This window comes from Vipera berus, assembly GCF_964194415.1.
Source record: "Vipera berus genome assembly, chromosome: 3".
Lineage (NCBI taxonomy): Eukaryota > Metazoa > Chordata > Lepidosauria > Squamata > Viperidae > Vipera > Vipera berus.
Genome location: NC_138204.1, coordinates 64,220,527 through 64,244,283, shown reverse-complemented (window position 1 = coordinate 64,244,283; position 23,757 = coordinate 64,220,527). Strand labels below are relative to the sequence as shown.

The following is a 23,757-nucleotide window of genomic DNA, read 5'->3' as shown; positions in this document are numbered from 1 at the left end:
GTTAAACATAGCGGAGAGTCAATGTGCCTTGGGTGATATTTTAAATCAAGAAACATGGAGCACATTTTAATGCTTTTTTTTGCCCCAGTTTGCTTTTGAACAGTATCCCAGCTGAGCAGAAGCTTTTGAAATGATAGATGGCAGAAAAGAAAGAGAATCCTAGTAATTATTATTAATGACTAAAATTGAGCATCTAATATGACTTTCAGGATGGCTTTCATTTAATATATATAAAAAACAGTTTTCAGAAGAGAGCTATTATAGCTGTTCTTCTCTGATCAGGCAGATCTAAGCTACACCATAATGCCAACACGTTGAGAGAAACATTGTCTCTGGTTGAATTATTAGTTATGTGGGAAATTAAAATAAAAACTAATGATTTGCAGTTCAGTGGCCATAATATGAAACTCTTAATAGAGTAGGTAACCACAAAGCAAAATTGGACCAGGCTTCCAAACTCAATTGTGAAATATAGAACAACCCAAACTGTATTGCTTACAAAGGAATAACTGCACCAAATGTCATCAAAAAGGATCACTTTGAAGAATTGGTGTTTATTCACAGGCTTGTGGTTGAGTATGTTTTGGAAAAACAAACTCCCCTTAAGTACAATACTTGTCAGATTTTGGAGTGAGAGTTATTGTTTTCAAACTAAGATGTACTTTATATTGAAGGGGTATATGGTAGTGTTGTTTGACTTATTTTTCCCAAATGCTGTTTCTAAGAAGCAAAGTCTTAGGGTTAGGAATAATGTCTTAATTGTGATGAGAAGACATTCCTGACAGTCTTATTTTCTCATATTCCTGGTTTATTATGCAGATCATTGTATTACAAAGTGAAATCAAATAATTAAAGTACTGTATGTGGTTTCTTCTGCTCATGGAATAGTTCATAATGCCTCATTACACTTGTACTTTGTATTTATACACAGTATGCTCTTTGTATGTTAGTATTTATCTCTATATTTTTTCTACTCTAAATATTACTATATAATTTATTACTAATATGATGCCTAATATACTAAATGCTATATTTTTGAACAACAGGGATTTTGCTTGTTTCTTATCCATCCTATCCTAAACTGTTTTATGTGTATAACATCCTTTAAATTTTTCCATTGACGTCATACTGGTAAATGATGTGGCTTATATACTGATGACAAGAATCCAAGCATAATAAAGTAGTACACATAACTTTCCACTGGATTAGATGTTGTTATTGCATTTAGAAAAACATTAAGATTGCAAAAATTGTCACTAAGCAGCACAGATAGCTACACAGGGGAGATATTCAAATCTCCAGTTTCATTGTGTCTTAATAAGATAATTGTGCTGTATTCCTAAATTAGAAATTTGAAACTATGGAAATACTTGGATTACTCAACAGTGTGTGTGTGTAGCCATATTGGAGGTTGCTTTTAGAAGATATATGAAAACAGTCCTCTCTCTTTTAAAAGTATAATTTAAAAGCAAAGTTTCAGGCTTTTACAGTGGTAAAAGGTGGAATGGAACTCTAGATTTACTCAATACCATAAAACATGCTGTAGATTTGTTCTTTCGAAGTGTACGTTTGGCACCTATTATGTGGCAGTTTTTTAATGTTACCATTCTAATCAGTTATCTTTATGTCATTATGTTAACCTCGTGTAATGTGTAATACTGGAAGAATTTATAATTGTAAATTTGGCTGTAGATGCTTATAAATAGTGCATTAGTGTATGGGTCTCGATTTTAGGCTACTTCAAGTATACTCTTCAGTATAAACAAACAATTGTCAGTACTGTAGTCAATTCAGTATATTTGAATAGATCTTTTGTCCAATCAGAATTGAGGTTTTATGTAATATTACAAAATAAACACTGAGTGTCATGTTTATTTTTGTAACTGTGGAAGAATTATGGGGAAGACTATTAAAATATATTTTGTTTCAAAAAAAGAAAAGATGAAATTAAATATTTAAAATAACTTAAAAAGTTTTTTTTGCAGTTAACTTCCAAAGTAAACCCACAATTGTAGATGATCAAAATGGATTTTCTTTAAATATGGCTTAATTTTTTGAAAAAAAAATACTTTAAAAAGTCATTTTCTTAAGCTAAGAAAGCAGTGGGCAAACTGCTTCAAAAATTAGTGTTTGTAAGGAGTTTATTTGTAGACTGAAGTATTATTGTGGTTTATTCGTGTTTTTGTGCATCTGTTGGCTTCAGGGTAAGTCCAGTACCTCAAATTTAAAGAAGAATCATTTTGCAAATGTTAATTTTCATTTAAAAATAAGACCTTTTTTTTAGAAAGGCTAAATTAAATACTGTCATGATTTTTCTTGGAAGATGCTCCCATTCCCAATTGCTTCCAGTGACAAAAATAACAACATTATTGCTTTATTTGAAATTGGGTATTTTTCCAGTCTGATCAACATCATTTGTTGGTTAAATATGTGTTGAACAGATTCAAGGGAAGCTGGCAACAAGTAGCTTGCTGTCTGCTTGCATAAAAGCTCACTTCTATGTAAAATTATTAATTTCTTATGACAGTCTTTGCTACTATGTATTGTAATAGACAAAGGAATTTTGGAATTCAGGCTACTTGAGAACAGGAAATAAATGAGACATTTTGATTGAAAAGTAAATGGTCCACTAAAATGGCACTTAATCCTTTTATTATCTTCCAACAGCAGTTTCCACAATGTATTTTCATGAGGTAAGCTTCCCCTTCAGTCCAATTGTAATACTCATCATTACAGCTGGTTTAAATTTAGCCAGTATGTTTCCTTCTCAGTAAGAGAGTGGGGAAAATGGAATGCAAATTGTCATAAAGGCATTACTGATATTTTTGGGTTCCCTGGATTTGTTGCCAAAATTTATATTTTTTTAATTTTCAGTTAAAATGTATAATTAATGTATTCTTTTTTCAACATTGTGTCCTTTCATTTATGTGGGGTTATGTTATGTTATGCTTTGCTTTTGTTCATTCTGTCTTTATTCTTTGAGCTGTGTGAGTAGTCTGAAGGAAACTACCTAATCTCTTTGCAATATCCTGTTATGCTTCATATATAGCTTGTGTTATTTTAGTTTTATTAAATTTGGTGCTCATCTGCATTATAATCAGAAAGATAGCTAACAAAAATAATGATGCAATGTCTTTAAAACCTGAACTTTTGGAAGATTAATTTGATGCTTTTTTATATTTGATGTCCCAGACTATAGGAATTTTGATTGTCTGAGAACAAAAATTAGACCGCTTAAATGTTTTCAAGTTAAAATCAAACCTTACATTTTGTCCTACCATTGTCTTGCATAATAATGATTAATCAACCTGATATAATACAAAAGTGGTTAAGTTTTTGTTTATGAATGTAATTAAGTTACTTCACTTAAAAAGACTTATGTTTGTGTATGTGAGTGTGCTGGACTTTATTCTACATCCTTTAAGCCAAATAATAAATTGTACTGAAATACTTAAACAGTCATAATATTATTATTTAAGTAACAATTTATAATATTCACTAAATTCAATTTCAACATCAAATAGATGAATAATATGGTACAGAAGGGAGATTTTTGGATAGCAAATAACATGTTTAGTTATTTCAAATAACCACATGAAAACATTTGCAGGAGTAGACAAGCGCCCAATTTCTGATGCACAGATACCTCAGTTTCTCTCACCTATACAGGATATTCTCATTTAGCAACCATTAGAAGTTACATCCATGAACTTTATGATCAATCCTTGCATTTATGATCTTTGCGTATGTGGAAAGCAAAGGAAAGCTGATCATAAGCACAGTTGTTGATCTCACTTAATGTCTTCTTTGCTTATTGACCAAGTTGTCAGTCCTGGTTGTGTTCACTCAACAAGTAACATCTGTAAAGCCAGACTTCTGTACTTCATCAGAATTTTCCCAGTTATACTCAATCTTTTTCCCCCAGAGAGTGGGTTCACAAGCCCAGCAGAGCATTAAACGATCCAGTAATTGGATCCAGTGGAATTGATGGCTCTTTGCCGATTTCTGTTTTTTGAATTGGGACTTGTACAGGTGGCCCTCAACTTACAACTGGTTACTTAGTAACCATTCAAATTTCTGACAGACTCTCCACAGCTACTTATGACTTAGTTACAATAGCTGCACATGCTCGCATGCACACACATGCACACATGGACCATTTGGGGTGTTTGGCAACCATCACCTCTTATGACCAGTTGCAGAATTCTATAGTCAGATGACTGTAATTAATGACATTTTTGCCTGTTTCCAGCCTTTATTTGGCTTGTTTCCAGTAAAATATAGCCCTATAGGAAGACATTGATTCACCTTAATAACTGTGGCATTTGCTTAACGACCATTGGGGAAAAAAAGGCATGAAGTCACATTAGTTATATGTGTTCCTTGGTTTACAACCATCAGGATTAACAATGGAAATTTGGGGGACTATTATGGTCATAAGACAAGGGCTATCTGTGATCATCTGTTAGTTAATGTAGGGAATGTTGAGATTATTCCATTTGTTTAGCATGATGGTCCCTAGACATATTTTCATAGATTTTGAGCCTGTTGAGTTCCTGTTGAGTTGAGATTTTGGGCCTGTTGAGGCAGATGATAAAAGAGTTTGGCACATAATGAGAATATAAGAGGATTGCCTTGACCCATTTCAGAGTGACTTTGGATCCACATTTAATAGTGACATGGTTTTGGTGATGAGCAATCTTTGCTGGAAGAAACAGGAAATAAAGATATTTGGATAAGTTGTTTTTATGTACAGGTAGTCCATGATTCATTTAGTGATGGTTTCAAGTTACAACAATGCTGAAAAAGGTAACTTACAACTGTTGTAGCATCCCACAGCCACTTGATCAAAATTTGGGCCCTTGGTAATCAGCATGTGTTTACAAAGGCTGCTGAGTCTGGAGATCCTGTGTTCGAAACCTTCCCAGCCACCTTCCAACAGGCAAAGAAATTCTGATCCCAATTATGGTCGTAAGCTGAGGACTACCTGTACCTTTGGACTATCCCTTCACCTTTTCCTTCTAGTCAAAAAGTATGTACAGAAGAACTGCGCTTAACCCTTACTGATTATATTCATTGGGGTGAGATTTTTAAAATCTTAAGAGATGTTTAAGGGGGTTCCTGCAGTTCTCACTGCAACTTTTGGGTAGGCGTTAATAATCTGAAGTGTTGTTGTTTTTTGAAGACCAAAGACAACGTGCTGCTAAGTGACATGATGGGAAGAATTACAAAAAGTAAATAAAGGGGGGTATTTTTGGAGACAGCAGGACATGGAGCAAACTTTCTGGGACTAATTCCAAATGTGAGGAGAGCTCTTTTTTTGTCAGAACCATGGCAGGAAAGGAAAGTAGGACCTGGTTTTCCTGTGCACGGCGGTCCTGGCAACACTCCTTCTTCATGCTATGAATGTTTTTTGGTTTTTTCCAAGGGCCATAGTTGTTAACGATGTTTATCATCTTGTCTAGCTTTGCCCTGTAGGACACAGACCACATTCAAGCATCGTGGCAAATGGTATCGTCCACCTACAGGAATTGGTGTGTTTAATAATTATTTCGTCATACGTATGTAAAGTCTATATGACAACTAAATCTATATTATTTTTGATGTATCTCTCTCTCTTTAATCAGGGTGGAAATTGTGGCAGCATATACCTGAAAATAGGATAGGATAGGATAGGATAGGATAGGATAGGATAGGATAGGATAGGATAGGATAGAGCTAGAAGGGATATTGGAGGTCTTCTAGTCCAGCCCCCTGCTTAAACAGGAGAACCTATACCATCTCAGACAAGTGACTGTCTAGCCTCTGCTTAAAAATCTCCAGTGAGGGAACACCCACGATTTATGGAGGCAAATTATTGGATTATTACTCCACGATTATTGCAGGAGTATGTGTAATGGCCAGATTATTTGCATTCTCAAATAATCAATCAATATCTGCTGCATATCGTTCAGGATTTCAGCCAAAATATATCATTATCTGCTTGCAAAAGTATATGCACCTTCCAAATCTAACCAGGACATCTCTGATATTACCATATACATTCCATATGTGTTTATGCATAAATGCATTAAAGAACAAAGGAAATATTACATAATCTGGTCATCCACTCTATTCAAGTTGAACCATTAACAAAGCAGTCTATTGTCATTCTCTGTAAATCAACAAATGTCGTAAATTTTCTTTCTTGCATCTATGCATTTTTTAATGAAATGTTGAAGTACAATCTGCTTTGCAGATCATACTTAAACCACACTACAGTTGCCAGATGTGGCACTCTCTTATTTTGAATTCTTCTCAACACCTTCCCAGGCACACTCAATAAAATTTCCCTTACAGTTTTTGCATTTTTCTATTTTTCTTCGTACAAACCATAATATTCATATTCTTTTTGTCATCACACACAATGCGGTCTTCTCATGGATAGATCCAAAAAATTCTAACACCTCAAATCTTTGGCCTCTTGGCCCTAATAAATTGAAAATAACTCAATTTTATATCTCCAATATTAAGTTTAATATCTCTAAGATAATGTAATGACATACCCAGGAAAGAAAGAAATGGAAAGAGAATATTTGTGTATGGAATCAGTAGAATTGTGGCTTCTGGGTGGGGGAAAAACGGCATATTGATGTGCCTCTGCAAACAGTGGAGATTGGTGGCCAGGCATTAAGTCCAGGTCATTGGTGTTCTCAAAAAAAAAAAAAAGAGAGGTCAGGGAATTGCACACTTGGGCTCTGAAAGGTTGCTCCTTGTGTGGAAACCCATAAAATCCAAAGAAAGGTTTTGTAAGGAAGATCAGAAGTAATTTCCTTAAATGTATCTCTTTCTTCTATTTTCTGCACTTTCTATTTTTCTTATTTTTCTTTTTTCCTCTTAATCTTCCTCTGTGTTATCTTTTACTATTGTTAAAATGTGTAATAAAACTACTGTTTTTTTTAAAAAAGGAAATATATAGAATTACAATGCAGAATATATCTGAATCAAAATCAGAATAAAATGCTAGGTGGTGGTAGGAGGAGGGAAGTCTATAATTCGGGATCTCAGTTTTGAAATTTCTCTCTAGAAAAGCTCCGTACAAAATAGTTTTCCAATGGTATATTACTTCTACAATGTGTATTACATTTTATGAAAGAAATAATGTGCTGAAGTGGGTATTTTCTCCCTATATACTATAGTTGACCAAATGTTTAATTGCTTTGGATTCTTACAGTAGAGAAAATTCATGAAATAACTGAGATTAAAATTTGAAGCAAATAGAATGGTTTTATAATTGTCGGATGAGAAATTAATAGCACTGTCACTCTGTGAGGAATGTGGATGGTTCAGAAATGTGATTGATAGACAGACAGACAGACAACTACCTTGATCAGTGAAGAATGATGAAACAGAATTTTGGAAATAGTAGAAGTAAAGCAGTAAAGAAACTGATCGTTGTAGAAATGAATTTTATTGTCATAGTGATGATAAAGTGATAATGAATTTCTATTGAATGTTGAATTATAAACAGGCATATTTGGAAATAATTTGTCTTTGAATTCAAAAAGAAAGGAAAAATTAATGTGAATCCTTTATAAATCATGTGCTTGATGCTAGTTGCAGAAAAGAATTGTGCTGCACATTTTGAGTTAGATCTATTTAGCAAGCCGTGTGGATTCTTCATTTGTTGTGTTATTTTTGGTGAGTATAAGATAACTTGTGTACAAAGACACTCCTGTGCTCAGGTAATGTGCAACTTGTTTTGCTGCATAACTTGTCTTGGCCTTTATTTTGAAACTGCACCCAAAGCAGTTAAAAATGGGAAATGGAAAAGGCATGTTTTCATAATCCAGCTCAGTAAAGTTTGCACAACTTGTTCTTTGTTTCATCATCCCAACAATAAATCTTTCATTTATGTCAGCTAAGAGTGCCTACCAGGTCTGCAAATGATTACGTCTATGAATTGTGTTGGTACTCTTTTCACTGTATAGGTAAATGTTAAAATGGGGAGTTGAGCAAGGCTCTTTTATGATCTGGCAAGAAGTCTCTTAACCCCCCAAAAGTCTTGGTACTTCAAGCTTCGTCAAGTGTTTCCAATTTCTTGTTCTCTTAACTATTGTATGAGATTATAGTAATTTACTCCCTTTGGTTATGGGAATCAGAGATAGCTGATCATACATTGTTCATAAAAACAGACTCCCCCAATCTGGTATTCTCTAGATGCGATATTTTAAAAATGCTATTAATTCCCTTCTCACAGGAAGAACCATATCTATGCCATCTTTGAATAGAATTGTTTTAGTGATTTTAAAGGTAAATGTTCTCTCCAGCATGATCTTATGCATTGTTTACTGTGGCTCTTTATGATCGGTGGCCATTACTTCCAAGTAACCAGACATCAGATTGGGAAAGCCTCTGAAAATCATGATAATTAGTTGCTTTGCTCAACACCAACCAAAACATTTTGCTGCTCATACAAAGCCAACTGGACTAACACTGACACTAGGAGAAGACCATTTAAAGAGGCTCAGGACAGGCAGTGGGACATAGACAGTTCTGACCCACCAACATCTCGAGTGGCCATTGCACATTGTAATATGTGTCTCAGTTACAGAATGACGCATCCTCATGTGTGTTGAAGATAGTGGCTTTGAGTCTGCTTACCTTTTGTTTTATTAGGAGAGGGAATCAGGTCAGAAACTAGTAAGCACTGCTTCCAGAGTTTCAGTTTGGAGAATGAAAAGTTAGAAGACTTCGATAAAAACAAGAAACACTGTCTATAATCTACCCAGGATTCTACCTAACGTTGTCACTTCCCTTTGTTTCAGAGGACAGATTTGTCTGTTTTAAAGACAAGGAATATTAGGTCTTCTAATTCAGCAGGAAAAAAAAACATGGAACAATAAATATGGATATTTCTTACTCTAAATTTCTTTTTGTTTTCTGTTTATTTCCCCTTATCGTGGACATTTGGATAGTGTTGGAGAAATGCTTAGAATTGCTTGGCAAAATTGAAGTGTTTCTGTGATTCTTAAAGCAATCTTCTCTGCACTTGTTTTCCTCTTGAACATCTGCCAATTTGCTGAAAATGAAATCCAGCCACTGGATTGTTGTGAATGTCTTCCCTCTAAAGGCTGTGATTTGCATTGCAGATAGACTATGTCCAGGTGTTGGATTAGACCAGCTCAAATTAGGTTAGCAGGCAGAAGAGGCAATGTCATTGTATAGTGGTGGTCAAAAGTTTGAGAAGCCTTTTGAATTTTCAATATTTCTGTATAAATATGACCAAAACCAGGATCTTTTCTCCAAACAAGAAGAGAAAGAACTCAAACAAGTGAATCAAAAAACATTATACCTGTTCTTTCATTTATTGAGGAAAATGATCCAACAGCTGTTAACAGCTGGTTAATTCTTATGATTGCATTTAAAATAGAACCATTTATCCTTTCCCTAAAGTACAGGTTTTGCTTTACTTTCCTTACTCTTTGAACATATTAGTTATTTTTCAGATTAGCTGCTTGATATCTATGTTTCTATGTTCATAATTTAAAGTAAGTAGCTCATTATATTTTGGGATAGTGTCACCAACTAGCATTTGAACAATAAACAAGAACAGTGTGTCTACTCACTATAAGATGGTTAAGCAACTCAGAGTAATATCCTAATTTGCTGATGCTCACATCAAGATTGGGAACATATCTAATACTTCCTCCTTCTATTTTCCCCACAACAGCAATGTATATTGGTTTCATTTGTGTAGTGTATCTGGTTCTGATAAGGATTTTGCACCTTGCAATTTGGACTGTTGTTTCAAAATATAATGATGTGACTGGATATTGTGATTATTTTCTCAACTTGGATGTGGTCTGTGGAAATGTGACAGAATCTCAGCTTTTTCAAATGTGATCTTATGACAGAACAAGTGATTCTCCAGAGACGCAGTGGAAATATCATTAGACTATTGTGAAACTTCAAGGCATAATGAGCTTTGATGAACACTTTATTGTAATAGCTAAAATTAAACTAAATCAAGACTAAGATGAAAATCACATTTTCAATACAGTGGTCCTTCCCCCCTTGAAACATTACAGAATAGATTTACTCAATAGATTTCTATTTGCAGAAAATAATGTAAAAACTCTGTATATAAATATTGTGTGCATAGGCATTAAATAGTTTACAAATTTTACATTAGCGTTTATTCATAGAGGAAAACTTATTTATGCAACAACTCTTTTTTTCAATTCAAGGAGAGTAAAACATATCTTCCAGCTAAGTCCATTGTATTCAGCTTGCTGTCAGTACTAGAATAAAAGAAAAATAGTTTTTAGGGAATAATTTTAGCTAAAACCAGCTTGGACTGCACACACACACACACACACATATATAAATACTTAATCTGAAGAATCAGAACCTTTTATATCAGGAGTCTTCAAACTTGGCCCTTTTATGACTTGTGGACTTCAACTCCCAGAATTCCTCAGCCAGGCACACTGGCTGAGGAATTCTGGAAGTTGAAGTCCACAAGTCATAAAAGGTCCAAGTTTGAAGATCCCTGTTTTATATCATTGTTTAGTTACAACTATTGAATTTTAGAGTCATCCTTGATGTTCTGTTAGTGAAAGAACTGGCCATTCTAAAAGATGCTACTGCAGATGGTGATACATCGACAATAGGTACACTTTGGTATCATTGGCAACATGTTGTACCTAATCTCAACTCTTTATTTTGCCCTGGCATTGAGAGGGACCTAACTTTCACAACCTGGCTAGACACATTTAGAATTGTGGAATAGGTTTTCTAACTCATACAACAAATGTTTTGGAGAGAACCATAATGTAGCTCTTATACTGAGAGAAGTACAGAACAATATTTTTCATATATTTTCTCAAAAATAATGTATGTTTTGATCAGTTAAATAGAATTATTTCATGAATGTGGTCTCTGGGACAATGGTTTCAACCCATCTCTCCTTTAAAAAAAGAGTGTCTCTGGTTCAAAGTCATCCAGCTGGCTTCATACCTAAGGCAGGACTAGAACAAATAGTCTCCCCTTTTTTAGCCTAGGAGCCACTACATCAAACTAGATCACTAATTAAAATGAATAATGACCATTCCCACAATGACAGGGCAAGTTACTAGAGCAGGGGTGTCAAAACTGCTGGCCTGTGGGCCGGATGCATCATGCTGAAACCGCGTCCACCCCATTGCCGACAATGGCAAAAAAATCGTGGTACGTTGTGACACGTCATGTTGCAAGTTTGACACCCTTGTACTAGAGTATAAAATGAGAACAAAATCCTACTCCCCACTAGCAGTGATGATGCTACCTGGTTTGGTAGTGAAATGTCTGTAAGAAAACAAGCCCCAAATGAATAAGCCCGGGCAAAAACGATGTTCATTTACCTCGTGAGAAGAATGAGGTAGAAATATGAGAAGAAAGCATGAAAGCATCAAATCAAGAGAGTATTATTTTATAATATGATAAACATTAGTTGTTGGGCTTCCACACTGCAAAGTATTTCAGAGCTAACTTGCACAGCTGCTCTTACTGTGTCTTATTGTCTTGGAATGAGGAAGGACTTACTTCACCCTAAATTTTATCAGTGTTAAATTTGTTGCTCTCACAGCACAACTTTTTATGCAAGCAGAATGTGATCATGCTACGCAGTTGTCTGTATAGCTGTACCATGAAACACTGAAAGATAGCGATTGATGGCCCTTCCTGGCTGAAATTTGATTATCATCGTCAATCATTCTACTACCAGTACAATGCACTGAAACTGATTTGTTTCTGGCCAACGATAAAGCCAAAAAGGTGGACTCAAAATGAGTTTAAGGTTAGGACAGGGGTAGGCAACCTCGGCTCTTTTATGACTCATGGACTTCAACTCCCAGAATTCCTGAGCCAGCCAAGCTCAGTCCCAAGCTGGCTCAGGAATTCTGGGAGTTGAAGTCCATGAGTCATAAAAGAGCCGAGGTTGCCTACCCCTGGGTTAGGAGATACAGAAGTATAGCCAGCCGCACCAACAGGCTGAAGAACAGCTTCTATCCATGGGCTGTCAGGCTCCTGAACGGGAAATAACTCTATGTGTGATTGACTTGCGGGGCCGGCACGTTGTGCAATTAGCTCACATGGTGTAACAAGATGGTGGGTTTGTTGTCACTGTGAGTTGTGGTGGGGGGCACGAGGGGAGGCTCAGCCAATATCACTGTACACATGTTGTACTTTGATAATAAAAGTTCATTCTGGTACTTCGTCCAATCTTTTTTCTCTCTCTACAATTGTCAATCTAATGAAATTACATACTTCCTCTGTCTTTTGATCATTGTTTTGTGTTTCCCATTGCATAAGTGTTAGTTTTTTGCTATATGTACTGTAGAAGATGTGTTAAATTGTGGGGTGCTCTTAAGAACATTCACATAATTTTTCTGAAATAATTATAAACTTTCAATGGATTAGCCACTAAATGGCACAGAAGAATTAGAATATTTACATTATTTGGCTGCCCTCAAGAGGTTGCCCCAAATTATGCAGCTGAGATGCATTCTCTGGGTAAGTGTTGTAGAGCTAGATTGTGGGGGAAAAAAAGAAAGGCTTTATGTGTAAGTGAATAGGTAAACCTCCCCTTCAAAATACAGTGAATAAAATAGATTTAGAATACAATAGAACAGAGCTGGAATGAACCCTGGAGGTCTTCTAGTCCAGGGCTTTTCAACCTTTTCACCCATTGTACCACATTTAGGATATGGCAACATCCGGGTACCACCAGTCGCCTAGCAAGGTGTCAAAAATGTGATGACCAAAAAAAGGGGGAAAAAAGTAAAAAAGTGATGAAGTACAGGTAGTCCTCGACTTACAACAGTTCGCTTAGTGACTGCTCGAAGGTACAATGGCATTGAAAAAAGTGCCCCCCCCCAAGCCACAGCCAAGCAACACACCTGCCTGCCCGCCCGCCCAGCAGCGCTCTTCCTTCTGTTCATTGTTGTGAGCATTTCTGTTGAGGATTGGCAGTGGGGGTGGGGTGGGGTGAGTTTGGTTTTTATTCCCCCCATCTACTGGGTGGTTGCAGCAGGTTTTGGTCACTTCACGTGACCCTGGGACACTGTGACCATCATAAATATGAATCAGTTGCCAAGCATCTGAATGTAAATCACAAGATCCTGGAGATGGTGCAACATTCCAGCTGATTGGGGCTTCTTCTGGGCTCAGCAGAAGCGCCAGGATCAGCGCTGAGCTCCAGCTGGAGCCTGGCACTGATCCTGGCACTTCCACTGAGCCCTGACAGCCCCAAAGAAGCGCTGATCCTGGCGCTTCCGCTGAGCCCTGACAGCCCTGCAGCTCCAGCCATCTCTCGCTCAGGCTTGTTTGGTGCTGCCACCGGTTCAGCTCATTCCCCTCCCCTGCTACCACTTTTCTAGGATGGTGGCGTACCACCTGCCAGGTGCCAATGTACCACAGGTGGTACCCATACCACTGGTTGAAAAGCAGGAGAAGCAATAGTAACTACAGATAAAGGCTTCCTGTCCATTCTCTGTCTATTATCCATATAGAAAGGACCCCACAGCACCCACAGAACCAGTATTCCGAAGCAAAAATAATGTGTGCAAGGTCCTGGATTGAATGTGCTTTGGACTGCATGGTCTCTCAATCGAGACAACAATTTTTAGGTTTTTAGGTTGATTGGTTCACCTGTGTTTGATATGAGGAGAAGAAAGCACAAAGAGAAGATTCTGATCTCCTACAGAGCCAAAATACATCTTCACCTTAACAACCAGACACAAGGGGATGATGTCACCTTAGCTGCATCCTCTTCTTATGTTGCCTCCTATATGTGCCCTAGATCAGGGGTCCCCAACCTCCAGGCTGTGGACGGCAGTGGGCCATGGCAGGGCAGAAACTGGACTGCACAAACAAGTGAAACCCCATCTGCGGCATGCAAGCAGCACCCAAAACCATGCCCCCTCTGGTCCGTGGAAAAACCTCTCTCCACAGAACCGGTCGCTGGTGACCAAAAGGTTGGGGGCCATTGCCCTAGATCATGGGTCTTCAAACTCGGCCCTTTTATGACTCATGGACTTCAACTCCCAGAATTCCTCAGTCAGGCACACTGGCTGAGGAATTCTGGGAGTTGAAGTCCATGAGTCATAAAAGGGCCGAGTTTGAAGACCCCTGCCCTAGATTGTTGAAATGGAATGACTTACCCTGCCTTCACTTGGAAAACACCACATCCTCCTCTAAAGCTGTCTTCTAGTTGCTTTAGCAGTGGTTTGATGATGAGATAGAGGTAACATTGTGCATACCAATCCTACATAAAAGAAAATTTTGATGAAAAATGAGGCATCTTTGTAATGAAGCAAATCCTGAAGCAGATAATGCTCATTGAGGACCAAGGAAGCATATTCTAAATTAAATGTGCCAAAATGGCAAAAGGATTGGTGTAGAATTAGTTTCACAAGATACGGATGTACATAATTATGTGTTCCCAAATTGTATTCATTCAACTGTGTCTATGAAAACATCCTTGGAAAAAAGGTCCTGTTAAATTGAATCATAATTGCGAATATCTTTTGTCACGGTATTGCTTTTTATTTAATTATTAAACCTTATGAAAAAAATAAATTCAAATTGTTCTTCCAAAAATGCTGTTCAACTTTTGTGTTGTACTTTGCCTGGCTTTAATAATCCACTTCCAAATGTATATTGGTTTCTGGAAAAGAGGACTTATTATTAGGAGTGGTTTTTCTAAATTGGCCACAATGATCTATTGTGACCTACCAGCTGAATCATTGCTATATTTGCAGCACTGCCAAGATTGCTGCTGGAAAGGGATTGAACTGTCCACAATACATCAGTGGGATTCAAATATTTTCTTGTGTGTTACCCCAATAAATTGTATGTACAAAAGTTGCTTCCTTGCAATGTTCAATAAAGGTATTGCTGTGGTTGGACTGAGAGAGTTGTGAGTGGAAGTGACAGAGCAGTAACTAAACAGTCTTGTTCACATATCTTATTGAAAAATCTTAGGCCAACTCTCAGGGTAACTTAATTTTCAGCATAATTGTGCATGTCAGATGTAAAATGCTTTCAAAGTGGTTAAAAATGGAGACTTCAATGGGAACATGGCTCCAACTCATTTAAAAAGGTTTAGCTAATTATATACACATGAGACTATTGATAAAAAAGAGGGCAGCACTTCTTTCTTAAGCAAGCATCTATTCATGAACATGCTGTTTGCTATTTCTAGATATTTGTGTCCATATATATATATATATATATATATATATATATATATATATATATATATATATATATATATATATATATATATATATATATATATATATATATATATATATATATATATATACTTTCATCAGCGTCTGCTGACATCATCAGAGTTCTGGCTAGGATTGAGAATCACGTTCTTATAGTCTCTGTAACACCAATCGTTTGGCTAACGAGCGTGTTACTGGTCTATTTGGCTCCCACCCTCCCGTAATCAGTTGCTCTGTTGTTTCCGTCGCACTCATTGACAGCTGTTTGAATTTCAGCACTATAATCTCCTCATGCCCCGCCCGTGCAGAGTGTGCGCTCTGCCGCGCGCAGTCATCTCACCGCTTTTCTGACATTTCCATATGCAATGCTACCATTTCAGCTGGTTCTTCTTCCTTGATGTCATCATCCCTGTCCATGTTGGTTCCAAATCCTTTACTGTCACTCATCAGTGCCATCTGCCTCCTCTTCATTGTTTGCTGCAACGCTGAGTCCGTTGAGGAGGGGTTGTGATCCTCTGTTGGCCTGTTCGTGTCAGTGAGGATCTGTGGCTGTTTCATCCTTGCAGTTTTCCTATTTAAAGATGTCTGCCGGCATAATGTCTGATAAGCTGGTAATAGTTCAATGTGCCGGTTAATGGAATAGTGGTTGGAGAGCCATGCCTCTTTTAGCAGACGGCCACCCTTTGTTGCACCATGAGCAATGACCCTGGCCTCCGTGAAGTTAAACGTGTGGTTATACTCTGCGGTGTGAGCCCACACTTGGGAATGCTGCTCATGGCATTTGATGGCCAATTCATGTTCGTGCAGTCTGGTTTGGAGGAGTTTTGTGGTCTCACCCACATAATTGCATGCACAATTATTACAATTAATTTGATAAACCACTGATGACAACTCACAGGTAAGGGTTTTTTGGGTTACATTACTCTGTTGTTGTGCTCAGATAGTATTCTTGCAGCTGTCTCTGACACCCCATGGATATAGGGGAGTGTGGTCCAAGTGGTAGTGATTGGAAGCCTGTCATCTGCAGCACATCCTTTGGGCTTGTGGGACTATCGGTAAAAAAAAAAGTTCCATCAGACTTTCTAACTTCTCACGAGATCTCGCGTGAAGTTAGAAAGCCTCACGGAACTTTTTTTTGTCCCACAAACACGTGGCAAAGGCTGAGAAGCGAATGGAGAAACAGAATGCAGCTGAAAGACAGGTTAGTAAAAAAAAATGGGGGGGCGAGGGCATCTGGGCGGGGGCAGGGGTGGCAACTTTACCTTGTGCGGCTTCAGGTATCTGGCAGGGGGAGGGAAGCAGCAGGCCCCGCCCCACCCCTTGCATGGAGCGCCCTGCTCCTGCCACTCCCCCCACCCCCACATGGCACCTTTTTTCCAACTCCGATGTGTCATTTCCTCCACCGCTCTGTGGGACCGAAAAAAAAGTCCAATCAAGCAATTCTAACTTTGCGAGATCTTTTTTTTCCCCACAAGAAGTTGATATTGATTGATTGAACCTTTTTTTTGCAAACGGCGGTGGAGGCCTAGGACTGGGGCAACAGCGTGCATGCCCACAGAGAGTGCTCTGTGTGCCACCTGTGGCACGTGTACCATAGGTTCGCCACCACGGCCCTATACCATTTCAGACAAATGGCTGTCTAGTCTCTTCTTAAAAACTTCCAGTGTTGGAACATTCATTGCTTCTGGAGGCAGGTTGTTCCACTGGTTAATTATAATAATAAAACCTTTATTGTCAAAGTACAACATGTGTACATTGAGATTAGCTGAGCCTCCCCCCGTGCTCTCTCCCCCCAACACACAGTGACAACAAACCCTCCATCCCACCACACTATGTGAACCAACTACACCACACACCGGCCTCCCAAGTCAGTTCTGCATAAGATTATGTCCCATTTAAAAGCCTAACAGCCCACGGATAAAAGCTATTTTTCAGCCTGTTGGTACGGCTGGCTATATTCCTATATCTCCTACCGGATGGTAGGAGAGTAAAGAGATACCGTCCAGGGTGTGAGTCATCCCTGAGAATCTTCCTCACTCTTCCAAGGCAACGAGCCCTGGCGATGTCATCCAGTGGTGTCAGGGAACAGCCCACAATGTCTTGTGCTGTGCTCACTACCCTCTGTAATACTTTCCTATCCGTGGCTGTCAGACCAGCATACCAAACCACAATACCATACGAGAGGACGCTCTCTATAGTAGACCGGTAAAAGAGGGTCATTAGCTGTTGTTCTACCCTGTTCTTCCACAAGACCCTAAGAAAGTGAAGCCAATTATTCTAATTGTCAAGAGGTTTCTCCTTAATTTTGGCTTGCTTCTCTCCTTGATTAGTTTACATCTGTTGCTTCTTGTCCTGCCTTCAGGCAGTTTGGAGAATAGCTTGACTTCCTCTTCTTTGTGGCAGCCCCTGAGATATTGGAACACTGCTATCATGTCCCCCCTCACCCTTCTCTTCATTAAACTACATATACCCAATTCCAGCAACCGTTCTTCATATGTTTTAGCCTCCAGTCCCATAATCATCTTTGTTGCTCTTCTCTGTACTCTTTCTAGAATCTCAACATCTTTTTTACATCGTGGTGACCAAAACTGGATGCAGTATTCCAAGTGTGGCCTTAGTCGGGCATTGTAAAGTGGCATTAACACTTCACATGATCTTGATTGTATCCCTGTGTTAATGCAGCCCAGCACTGTGTTGGCTTTTTTGGCAGCTGCAGCACACTGCTGGCTCATATTGAAGTGATTGTCCACTAGGACTCCAAGATCCCTCTCACAGTTACTACTATTGAGCAAGGGACCACCTATACTATACCTGTACATTTGGTTTTTCTTGCCTAAATGTAGAACCTTACTTTTTTCACCACTGAATTTCATTTTGTTAGATACCGCTCAATGTTAAAGTTTGTCAAGATCCTTCTGCATCTTAAGCCTATCTTCTGGAGTGTTGGCTATTCCTGCCAGCTTGGTGTCGTCTGCAAATTTGATGAATTCCTGGTCTGTCCCTTCATCCAAATCGTTGATGAAGATGTTGAAGAGCACTGGGCCTAGAACAGAGCCCTGGGGCACCCCACTACACACTTCCCTCCATGTAGATGCAGTTCCATTGAGGACCATACGCTGAGTATGGCCGGTCAGCCAGCTACGAATCCATCTGGTGCTGATGCTGTCTAACCCACATTTTTCTATCTTATCAAGTAGTAGGTTGTGGTCTATCAAATGCATTACTGAAGTCCAAGTAAATTATATCTACAACATTCCTCTGGTCCACTAATTTTGTCACTTGGTCAAAGAATGCAATAAGATTTGTCTGGCATGATCTGTTTTTGACAAACCCATGCTGGCTTTTAGTAATGACTTTGTTTGCCTCTAGGTGTTCTCTGATTCGTTGTTTGATTATCTTTTCCAGAATCTTCCCAGGTATTGAGGTCAGGCTGATAGGTCTATAGTTTCCATATAAGTTTTCTTTTATGGTGCTCTTAGCTGGAGTAGAGTGAGGGTAGATTGAGAACTAGAAATGGCATCGAAAGAAGAAAAACATGATATTTTCTGTATTTTCTGTAAATATTTTGTTTTAAATCCAGTCAGAGGGGGCTACTAATGGGAGAAGTGGAAGAATTACAGAAGGACATGTTTATACATTTCCCATAACATCTCCAGGTTTACTTCTGGCAGATCCAGTTGTCCTCTTTCTTCAACCTTGAGAATCAGTTGATAATGTCATGTGAGGTCTGCTTTTAACCATTATGAGAAAACAGATATTTTAACAATTCCTAGAACATGGTTATATCTTATCCCTGGATTTTCCAATTACTACTTTGCACATTTACCAAGTGTTAGTTTTATAGCGACTCAACATTTTTGCTGTGTGTGTGTAAAACAGTCCTCCTATCTAGCTAGAAACCTCTGATCAATTTCTGCTTCACTTACGTGTCTGTAACCTACTGGTACAACTGGTTAATGGTTGTACAGGAAAATTGTATATTTCACAGCCGTAAAATTGTAAGGCATTTCTTTCTGCACTAATTGAAACTGCAACTATGGTTTAAATGGGTTTGTTTATGCCATTCCATATAAATCTAATTTAGCTATTAGAGGAAACTTTGTGGCTTTGGTGCTATGAATTATTGTTTTCTCCCTTTCATTCTGCTCTAGACAGCATTCATTGAAATACAAATAAATCAGGAGAAGAGAGGAAGATTGATTTCTTTACAAATGCGTTTAGTGTTGCCTCCCAGTTTTGAAGTTAAAGTTTGCTTGGTAGATGAACACAGAACATAGGAGGCAGATTTGGTTTGCTGATTTACACTGTTGTCTTTATAAAACCCATAATGATGTATGAAAATTTGCAGCAGGAAAAGATTTGCAGTAGATGCCACTAAGGACTGTGTTGGTGGTCCAATTCATCTTCAAAGAGCCATTTCTAGTTAAATGGTGCTAAGTTGCTCGCTGCAAACCCACCTTATGGCCAGATTCTGATCAACACTTTGGGATAGCTCCTTCGAAATGCATCCTTTAGAATGGGTTTTAAGAGTTTACATGATAAAAAAAATTGAAGACAGATTTTTAGATGCAGATTTCATGTGAGCATTTAAGTAACAAACACATTGTTTTCAGAGGAACTCTGATATTCAACTCTAGATTCTTTAAAAGTTAATACAGGCATTAATCTAGTTAAGAAGCACATTCATTCTGTTGCTTTTTAATGTATGAATACAGCTAAAATATTCATAGGCCCAAATGCATTAATATTTAGCAGAAAAATGTCAGATTTTTCCAGACAAGAAATGATGACAGCTAAAGATCAGGAATTAAACCTGTTCAGAATAAATGATCAACACCTGATAGTTTAATATGCATAATAATTTGCTTTTTATCATTTGTAATTACTCTTAAATTTCTATCTTTTACACAGCAGTTATGTTGAAATCAGTTTTAGCAGTTTACCTTCCATGTAAATTTGTTTATAAGTATAGTTTAAGTCTAATACAGATTTATCAGGAGGGAAGTTGGCATCTTACAGAGGAGGGCAGTAGGGTCTAGTTGCAAAAAGCACAGTTGTGTGTACAAATTAAGTAAGCGAAATTAAATCCAAGGTCACCCAGATGTGCTCTTTTTTGCACGAGGTATGTTCAAATCTCAGTTGTGCATTTAAACATATGAAAATGCAATTTATGTACCTGTTTTGTTAAGATGCCAGGTATATGCAGAAAAACATCTATACTTTGGGGGCAGATTCAGTACTGAATAGTTTGACTTCCTGTTTCCCCAATTAAATCTAGGTATAAGTATCCTATTGCATACTAATATATGTGCTAATCAGCCCATGAAAGAGATGCATCATCTCAATCTAATTTATCCTCTGATGTTATTTTGAAAGAGTCCTGTCCTATGATGTGTATGTTCCTCCTATATAGGAGCTTCTTTTTGCTGGTCATCAAGATTAGGTTTCTGATTGCTGCTGTGAGTTAGTGATCATATTCGTTGAACTTTGTTGCAGAATTTAAATCCTGTTGCTGATTATCTGCATTGCAAATGCTACATATACCAACTTAAGCTAGAGACTAATATTTGACAATTTAAAAGGAATTCCTTTTACTGCAGGTTTTATATAAAGCTGTTTACATTAAAGTAACATCCCATTAAAATGTATTATGTAAGCCACATCAGAGTTGAGTACAGATTTTCTGTTTTAACTGACATATGGCCTTATTTATAAAAATAAAAATCATCATGTTTTGATGGTATGTTCACATAATTTATGTGGAAAACCACGGGGGAATGCTTTTACTGAGCATGCTATTTTCTGGGATTCATTAAGTTCTTTTTTAACCCATGTGCAAAGTGGCCCTCCCTCCCTCAATTCTTTAGCCTGGAACAAAGAGCCAATGTCAAATACTAAACGAGAGTGGGTACAAGAAAGAACAAGATGTACTATACCTTCCTATGGCATCAATAATTTTGTGTTTAGAACCATCTATTCATTTGACTCATTAAATAACAAAACCTTTTTAAAAAATCAGAGAACTGCTGTTGCAGGCAGAAGTCCAGAAACTTTCATAGTCAAATGGAGTTCATTTTTGGCTCTATTGAACTGAGATCTTTTACTTTGCATTTCTTGCATAGTAAATCCTTTAAACAAGACATTCATTTAAGGTAGGTGTTGAAAATCAACCTGGCTGGAAAGATAATGTCTTTATTGGGTGGCTATTGAATTCCCTGTAGAGTTTTTAAGGTCAATTAGAACTACATTATTACCCTTGAAATGTACTATTGTGGAATTTCCAGTTAAATAACTGTGGGGTGATATCTTTTCAGTTCAATGTATTGGCGGTCATCATTGTACCCTTGCAGTCTATATCAGTGTGTTATGACATTTTATCTTGTCTCTGGAGATAATACCAATCAGGTCAGTTGATCTGTTTACAAAATCTTATATACCAGATTCTGTACAGAAAAAGTTTGGAAAGCGACTAAAACACTGTAATAAAGCAATCTACTTGACTGATTCCTATCAGGAGACATATACCAGTTCTAAATTTATATGCATTTATCTCATGGCTGTAAGCTCTTTATTAAAATTCTAGTCCACATATTCATATTTAGTTTTATCTTAAGTGTAACATGCTCTAATATATTAATTATTGTGTGCCTTATGGCAGTGTGAGAATGTTTTATTCTTTTATCCATTTAAATCTGTTTGTACTATATTATAGAAAGTGGGAGTCAAATTAAGATAAACATTCAGTATTAACAATAAGGACAATTCCCTACATATTAAGCTCAATTTCTGATGTATGCATGAAATGTTCTTAAAAGCACTATGGAAGTGGATTGCCTCTGTCTTCTTACAATTTTTTTTTACTTCATAGATTAGACAATGTTGTAGAATTCCTTGGTAGTTCACAATCAAATGTTGACTAGACTTAACCTTACTTTGCTTCTGATCTTCCCCCCCCCAAAAAAAAATAAATAAAAAAAATAGGCTAGATGCTATTGAACAGCTGAGGGACTATTAACAATTTCAACCTGTATTTGTATTATATCTCTTCCTCTCCCTTTTCCTTCTCTAGTGCTATTATTATTCTTTTCCATTGATGTCTCTCCCCTTCCGGAGATGTCACCATGACATGCATGATCTCTACTATCTCCTGCATGGCTTGCATCTGGTCCTCCATCTTCCCCTTCGAAATTGCCCTAGCAGTTTTCCATGATGATGATGATCTTCATATACAAAGCAGGCAATATCTGTATATTCAGTATTTCTTTCATAGATGAGAAGGGGTACATGCAGGTCTTGGATCTGTGGCTTGACTAAAAAACTCTCATCAGCAGGAATCTTACGTGTGTGTGTGTGTGTGTGTGTGTGTGTGTGTGTGTGTGTGTGTGTGTGTATTGGATAATAAGAGTTTATGCCTAATACCTATATTTGTCCACTATGGAATTCTGTTTTGGCATTATCAATATCAAATAAAGTCATAAAGAAAACTAAAATGCTCTGGGCCTTGATTAAAGCCAAAGCATTATGGCAAGTTACCGTATATTCATTATGCTGACCCTAGTGAATGGCAGTGAATTATGGGAAACATGTTGTTTCAGTTTATTCTTGGATGACTTGTTCAGCCATTACTCCCAAAACATGTTAGGTAAAACAAATTCAAAACCTATTTTCTTGCCAGAATTTCTTTAACAGTTGTGAAAACTACTAAATGTTATTACCATTTCAAATCTACTGAGACCTAATCCACATGATGGTAGTATTCATTTCTGAGCATTGTAATACTTCCAATCAAGTGTGGCAGCTGCTGGCATCGCCTCCTATTCCTAATGTAATTTGCTATTTTATGTACCGTTGGAGAGCTAAATAGAGCTAGGTTAAGAATTGTGCATTCTGGTTTTGATTGTTTTTACTGGAACTACGTGGACTATAAGTGCCAGGTATGTGGGGCAAAATAACCTAGGATGAAAACAAAAGGGATGATGAATGATTCCATTTAAAAAATAAAAATAAAAAAATGGCTAAATAAGATTAACAAATCCTTTGATTCGACAGATGCCCTTTTTTGTATAAACTGGATGAAATTAATAATGACATAATAAATAAAAATTATGCATGAATTCACAATATAAACTTCTTCTCTCAAGCCTTCACAATGGACATTCCTTTTTAGGCCCTACTGTTCTGCTAGAAAAAAGGTAGAGAGAACCTTAAAAAGTTTCAGACAGTCATCTAAATTTATATGAGGTGATTGTAGAAATAGGTTTGCTTTATGTGTTTCTATTGGATTTAAAATGTTTTCATTATAGATTGTAAAAGGCTGTGTTGTGATGGTTGTGAATGGATGCTGGGAATGATACAGATATGAAGGTCTTTAGGAATACAAATTTTGACTGCTTTTTTCCCATGCCGCTGTCTTATTTGTCCCTCTTCCCTTCCCTTCTTGTTTCAGATGTATCTGAATGGGTACCACGTGTATCCTTTGCAAAGATAATAGTGGTATTGG

General features: G+C 37.4%; 1 protein-coding gene across 1 annotated transcript in view; it reads left to right on the top strand.

The window, feature by feature from the left end:
* The window catches only part of GLIS1 (GLIS family zinc finger 1), a gene marked incomplete at its 5' end in the record, with an annotated part of 251,501 nt that overhangs the window by 118,188 nt on the left and 109,556 nt on the right, over window positions 1-23,757 (top strand). The gene's annotated exons all lie outside the window — the stretch shown is intronic.